The sequence below is a fragment of the Colius striatus genome, chromosome W, assembly GCF_028858725.1.
Source record: "Colius striatus isolate bColStr4 chromosome W, bColStr4.1.hap1, whole genome shotgun sequence".
NCBI classification, from domain to species: Eukaryota; Metazoa; Chordata; class Aves; order Coliiformes; family Coliidae; genus Colius; species Colius striatus.
In genome coordinates, this window is record NC_084789.1 from 26,430,492 (window position 1) to 26,438,249 (window position 7,758).

The 7,758-nt window shown below is 41.8% G+C and overlaps 1 pseudogene; it reads right to left on the reverse strand.

Annotated features, from left to right (window-relative positions):
* LOC133628509 (homer protein homolog 1-like) overlaps positions 1–6,890 on the reverse strand; it is a 175,229-nt pseudogene extending 168,339 nt beyond the window's left edge.
* Positions 6,891–7,758: the final 868 nt, after the last annotated feature.

Consider the following 7,758-nt stretch of genomic DNA (forward strand, 5'->3'; position numbering starts at 1 on the left):
CTTACCAAGACTTGGCCAATTAGTGACTGAGATAAAGCCTCTGTGAATAAAGTATCTGAGAAGGGGAAGAAGTTGCTGGGCAGATGCTAAACTGCAGCAGCAGCAGAAGGGAGTGAGAATGTGAAAACAGCATCTCCGCAGACACCAAGGTCAGTGGAGAAGGAGGGGGAGGAGGTGCTTAGGCCTTGGAAGAAAGATTCCCCTGTGACCTGTGGTGAAGACCATGGTGAGGCAGGCTGTCCCACTGCAGTCCATGGAGGACCACGAGGGAGCAGAAATCCACTCACAGCCTGTGAAGGACCCCATGCCAGAGTGGGTGGATGTCTGCAGGAGGCTGTATCTCTGTGGGAAGCCTGTGTTGGAGCAAGTTCCTAGCAGGACCTGGGAGTCCAGGCCAGAGAGCAGGTTTGCTGTCAGGACTTGTGATCTTGTAAGGGACCCATATTGGGGCAGTCTGTACCTGAAGGACTATTCTCCTGGTGGATGACCAACACTGGGGCAGTGTGTGAAGAACTGCCCCTGTGGGAAGGCCCCATGCTGGAGCAGTTCATGAAGAACTGTAGCCCATGGAAAGGACCCACATTGGAGGATTTTGTAGAGGACTATCTCTAGTGGGAGGGATCCCACACTGTAGCACTGGGAAGTATGAAGAGGCCTTCCCCCGAGAAGAAGCAGCGACAAAGTCCATCTGTAATGAACAGACCATACCCCAATCCCCTGCACCGCTGGGGGAAGAAGGAGAGTCCTGGGAAGGAGGGTTGGGGGGAGGTTATTTTAAGATTCAGTTTTATTTCTCATTTCCCTGGTCAGATTTGTTTGTTCATTAATAAATCAAACCTTTTTTCTCCCCAAGTTGAGTCTGTTTTGCCTGTGATGGTAATTGCTTGACTCACAAACATCTCATTATATTTCTTTCTCCTCTGTCCAGTTTAGGAGGGGAAGTGATAGAACAACTGGCACCCAGCTAGGGCTAAACCACCACAATGTGGTGAAAGGAAGAAAGATGACAAAACTAAGAGAATTTACATAGCAGGTGATAAGGAAACAAATGTGGAATGATATCCCACGATCAGAAATAGAAGGGGATCACAACATCAGAAATGTTTTGTCAAGGGCAGAAGTTAGCTTTTCTATGAAAAAAACAACCACCCCTATCCGCACCACCAATTCCATGCCCACTTTCCACCTCATCTGCCACCTCAATGCATGATGCTACATTGCAAATGCCAAAGCAACAGAAACAAATGTTTGGCAGGTCCCTCAAAATTCTCCCCACAGTAGCCCCTTGCTGTGAGTGGGACAGACACCCCTGTGTTCCTTTAACCGCGGAGTGGCAGGCTAGTGGGATTTTACATGTATTAGCTCTCCTAGATACTGGAGGTGATGTTACTGTATTGCATAGTGATATCTATAATAGAAAATCTGCATCACAGATGTGGATTGGAGGGAAATTTGACCCCCACTCTCCAAGCTGAGATTGCCTTAAAGATAGGAAATGCTTTGCTATTTACCACTATGGTGTTAATTGCCCCAATTAAGGCAAGTGTTTTGAGTACTGATGTGTTGACAGGACATAGGGTTGAAACTTTAAATGGAGTTTGCAAGCAGCATTTGCCATTCGATCTATAGTAACTGTAAATCAATATGAATTGGGGGGGAGAGGGAGGAGGAAATTGCCCAAATCATTCAGGCATCTCAAGAATCAGGGATTACACTTGGAGAATGACTGCAGATTATAGAGAACTGAATAAAGTTACCTCTCTCCCCCACCTTGTAGCTGTGGTACCAGACATAGTAACTCTTTGAGAAAAAAAAATCAGAAAAAAATTTACAGCCTTGGAAGGGGGTGATAGATCTTGCTAATCCTGTCTCTTCTAGAATTGCTTCAGAAAGCCAAGACCAGTTTGCCTTTACCTGGCAACAAAAGCAATAAATAGTCCATGTATTGCCTTATGGCTAAAAACACAGTCCCTCCATTTGCCACCAAATGATAGCAGCTGATATAGCACTATGGTTTGATACTGTCATTGTTTACCATTATATTGATGATCTATTAATTATGTCAGACTCAATATCAGAAACTGAAAAGCTGCTGAATCAGTGACAACCCACTTACAAGATCAAAGCTGGACTATTGATACAAAGAAAATACAGGGCCCTATTACAATTATTAGGGGGATTATTTTGGCATGGACAGAGCAGAGAAATACCAAGTAAGGTTCAGCAAACAGTCCAGAGATTTCCTGTACAAACTACAGTGAAACAGTTACAGAAATTTCTGAGATATCTAGGGTATTGTAGAACTTTTATGCCCATACTAGGGGAAACTCATCCCCTTGGAGATATCCCTGTATCTCCTGTAGAACAGGCTTCCCCTTATGACAAGTTAATAGAAGAATACAAAGAAGATCATAGAATCATACAATGGTAGGAGTTGGAAGGGACCTTTAGAGATCATCTGGTCCAACCGCCCAGCAGAAGCAGGTTCACCTAGACCAGGTCGCATAGGAACATGTCCAGGGAGGACTTGAAGACCTCCAAGGAAGGAGACTCCATAACCCCTCTGGGCAGCCTGTTCCACTGCTCCGTCACCCTCACAGTAAAATAGTTTTTTCTTATATTTAAGTGGAACTTTTTGTGTTCCAGCTTCAGCCCATTATCCCTCGTCCTGTTGCTAGATAGAATAGCAAAAAAGGAATGTCCTAACATCCTGACACCTGCCCTTTAGATATTTGTAAATGGTAATAAGATGTCCCCTCAATCTCCTCTTTTCTAGACTAAAAGACCCAGTTCCCGCAGTCTTTCCTCATATGAAAGATGCTCCAGTCCCCTGATCATCTTGGTGGTCCTGCGCTGGACTCTCTCCACAAGTTCTCTGTCCCTCTTGAGCTGAGGAGCTCCAAACTGGACACAGTACTCCAAATGAGGCCTCAGCAGGGCAGAGTAGAGGGGAAGCAGAACCTCCCTTGACCTGCTGGCCACACTCTTCTTGATGCATCCCAGGAGCCACATTGCTGGCTCATGTTTAGCTTATTATCAATCAGGACTTCCAGATCTCTCTCTGCAGAGCTGCTCTTCAGCGGTTCGACCCCCAGCCTGTACTGGTGCATGGGGTTGTTCCTTCCCAGATGCAGGACTCTGCACTTGTCCTTATTGAACCTCATGAGGTTCTTCTCTGCCCAACTTTCAAGCCCATCAAGATCCCTCTGAATGGCAGCACAGCCTTCTGGGGAATCAGCCAGGCCTCCCAGTTTGGGGTTATCAGGGAACTTGCTGAGGGTACACTCTGTCCCCTCATCCAGGTTGTTGATGAAGATATTGAACAAGACTGGCCCCAGAATCGATCCCTGTGGAACTCCACTGGCCACAGGCCTCCAACTCATTTCTGTGCCATTCATCACCACCCTCTGGGCTCTGTCATTCAGCCAGATCTCGATCCATCTCACTGTCCACTCATCCAAGCCACACTGCTTGAGTTTTCTGATGAGGATGTTATGGGAGACAGTGTCAAAAGCCTTGCTGAAGTCAAGCAAGATGACATCCACTGCTCTCCTCTCATCTAGTCAGCCGGTTATGCACTCATAGAAGGCTATCAGGTTGGTTAAACAGGATTCCCTTTGTTGAAGCCATGTTGACTCCCCCTGATAACCAGCTTATCTTTCATATGTTCAGTGATAACATTCAAGATGAGTTGTTCCATCACTTTTCCAGGGATGGAGGTGAGGCTGACCGGCCTGTAGTTTCCTGGATCATCCTTCCTGCCCTTTTTGAAGTGACATTGGCCTTTCTCCAGAACTCAGGCACCTCACCTGTCCTCCATGATTGTTCAAAAATGATGGAGAGAGGCTTAGCAATCACATCAGCCAGCTCCCTCAGCACTCTAGGATGCATCCCATCAGGACCCCTTGATTTATGAGCCTTGAGCTTGGCCAACAAGTCTTTAATCTCTTCCTCTTGCACCCAGGGCAAGACCTCTGCTGTCCTGACCATCCTATTATCCTTGTCGGACTGGGCTTCCCCAGGGTCAGTCTTGGCCGTAAAGACTGAAGCAAAGAAGGCATTCAGTACTTCGACCTTCTCTTCATCCTCGGTCACCAGGGCACCTTCTGTGTTTAGCAGCAGGCCCACATTCCCCCTGGCCATCCTTCTGCTGCTGATGTACTTGAAAAATGCCTTATTACTGTCCTTAACATCCCTGGCTAAATTTAATTCTAGAAGGACTCTAGCCTTCCTAGTTGCACCCCTGCATGCCCTGACAATGTTCCTATACTCTTCCCAAGAAGCCAGCCCCTGTTTCCACCTCTCATAGATGGCTGCTTTCTTCCTGAGTTGTTTCAGCAGATCCTTGCTCATCCATGGAGGCCTCCTACCTCCTTTTCCTCCTTTCTTGTGCATTGGGACACACTGATCCTGGGCTTGGAGGAAGTGGTGCTTTAAGATTGACCAGCTCTCATGGACACTTCTAACTTCTAGAATCATATCCCATGAGATTCGTCCAAGTAGATCTTTGAAGAGGCCAAAGTCGGGTTGTCTGAAATCCAGGGTCACGGTCCTGCTTTGTGTCCTGCCTCTTCCACACAGGATCTTGAACTCTAACATCTTGTGGTCGCTGCAGCCAAGGTTGCCTCCAACCTTCACATCCCTAACCAGGCCCTCCTTATTCGTTAGTACCTGGTCCAGATGCCTGGTTTACTGATGAAAACACAACATATACAGAAACTAGAGGGGAAATTGAATAATTTAAGGTCCATTCCAACCCCTATCATTCTATGATTCTATGATTTACATGTACAGATTGCACAGTGGGACTGGGACCTATTAGTCTAGATGTGAAGATTCATATAGTAGATGCTGAGAATGTATTTTGATTCTGTACCCCAACTTCTCTTATTTTACATCCTTTGCTGATATCAGATTCTCAAGTTCTTGTATTTTAGATATCTTTGACAAACACCTGTGTCTGATCTAGAGGAGACCTTATCGGAACAGTATTGCTGATATTGTGAACCCAATGTCAAACTTAAGTCCAATCTGATAAAGTGAAGTCACAGCTCTCCAATGTCTGTGGGCAATTACCTCACATCAGGTTACCAAACCCAGACTAATATTATCTGAAGTAGCTGGAGCAACAGTGTATATATTACTAAAAGAAGATGATACTCCTGTTTTCCTCTTTTATCATAGGTTGGCTTGTTGTGCTTTGTAGTCTGTGTTACACACACATACACTACACGTATTTCTGCAAGACCACTATGGCAATATTTAAGTCAGTCTCCATTGTAAGTAGCTCATCTGCCTTTTATATTGAAGGAATTTTAGATCTTTTAAAGTGTTTCATTGGTGTGCCAACCCCAGTAGCTGAATTACAGGATTATACTATATTAATTATTACTATTTCTCATTGCTTTGATTGTTTTTCTTTTCTTCTACAAAGGTGATGGCTGTACACCTATGAACATCAAAAATTTGATTAACTATGAACTATTTCATCCTTTGACACCATGAACACTCAATTCTGACTGCATGAATTACTTCAATGCAACTGATTAATCAGCCAGTGTAGAGGACAACGTTCAACTTCTCCAGCACTTAAAACCTCACAAGAAACAATCTACTGATGGTGCTTGGCTGGTTGACCAGTTTAATTCCCTCGCAGGATGTATGGGACACCTTATTCAAAGTATTATTGTAGAGATATATTAATTTCTTCTTTCTATATGTGTTTATTGCATGCCTCTTGGAATTATTTCCTACACCCCACAAACCCAAATGGATACCTCCAATTTTGCCAATGCTAGTAAAAGTGGCCTCTTGAGCAAGGGAGTGGAATGTGGGAAGATAATGGAAGATTGGTGAGGATTGTAAATACACTCAAGACACAGCTGGGGTGTCAAGAAACATTTATTATACATTCCTTGTTATTGCATTTGGGTTTCCAGATATTCTTTATATTTCAAAGACAATAATTCTCTGCTTATTGTAGAAACATATTTTTAAACTGAAAATTGAATTCCTCATCTGGAGCAAAACAACTGACTTTTACAGGTTTCTGGACTAATCTACCACAGTAGTATCAATAACAATAGGGATTGTAGAAAGGGTGCTCACAGGAACCATACCATCACTTTGAGAAAAAGGAGTCACTGTTTTCCTTGGATTTAGGTGGACTTCCCTCCTGCAGAAGTAGACCAGAAAAAATACTTCATGCGGTGCTGAATTTCTTTAGTAAACTTTTCATATTTTGCATTCCAACAAGGAAATGTAGTTTTCTTTTATATTGAATATTTTTCACATTAGCTTTACTTTAAGTCTGCACATGTTGAAATATCTGTAATTTGATGCACTATACAGCAGAAAAGTAAAAGTAAATGTGGCTTAAAAGACAAAAAATGCATCTGAAGTGTTTTTTTTTTCTAGGAAATTTAAATACAGAAGAAACACTACATAGTCTACTCCTTTAAATTCTATCATGAAAAACTGTAATGGAACAACAACTTTAAAGAAGAGAAACTTAACAAAACCTAACAATTGAATATCTAGAAAGCATTAACAGCATACCCTGTGATAGCTTAAACCTCCCTCCTTTCCTCAATCTTCTTAAAAGAAAATTCATAGGCAACAGTGTGTTCTAACAATATTTTCTTTTTACATTATAAGGATGGATACATTTTTTGTACACTGTTTTTAAAAAACAACAATAATGAGTACTGAGCAAAGATACAACCAACATTAATCAAATACTCTTAAGCTGCTTGATTGGTCAAATAGTTGTTGCTGATCATACTTACTTTTCAAAGGTGATGTCCAGATGAAAATCCCAAGCCATAGACTGTATTTGCCCTACTGTCTGCCCATTGGCCAAACTTCTGTGATGTTTTAGTAAATGTCATATTGGGTGCTATTTATTATTGCCTGGAAAAAAAAGGAATAGCTGTAAAAAAGGGGTTTTGTTGTTTTGATTTTTTAAAAAGACCACTCAATAAATGAAAATGCCAGTATTATAGACAGGTATTTGTGTACACTGAATGAGACAAACTTGCAGCTAGGGTTTTCTTCTAATTAGTTTTCTTCTAATTAGTTTTCTTCTAATTCAATCACAGCTAAAATTATGGAAGCATATATTAGCATACATTCTTTAAAAGGAGCAAAATGCAGAGGAATACCTGTTTGCAATTACAAGCAGTCATTTAATATTTAGCAAGTATTTTAAAAAAAGGCCTTTAAAACATCCACATAGGCTAATAAGATCAGAATAGATCAACTAGCAAAGTCTTTTTTTTTGTCTTGCAACTGTATTTGTCTATCCTCTAAAGCAATGACTCCACTGCAAGCTCTACAGTTGCATTCCCCCCTTTGCATATGCAATCCTCACTGGAAAATATACAGTAAAACAAGAAATACTATTTATTTTTAAGTTTCTATAGTGGAAGAATCTGGTTTTACTTTATATGTACACAAACATGACTGACAGGGTGATACAGCAACTACAGAAGCAAAGTTACTTTTTAAATTTTTCTTCTCTAGTTCTTGCTACATACAGGATGGAAGAAGCGCATCTTCTAGCATACAACTTCTGCTAATGCTAAAAGCTACAACAAAATGCAAAAAGCTACAAAAAAATGCAAAAAGCTACAACAATTCAGTTATATGATGGTTCCACTAAAACCAACTAAAGTTGAAATCCATGGTAAAACAATATTTTCATCACATTAAAGTTTGTCTAACATATTCTAAATCTGTGATGTGAAACTATCCAGG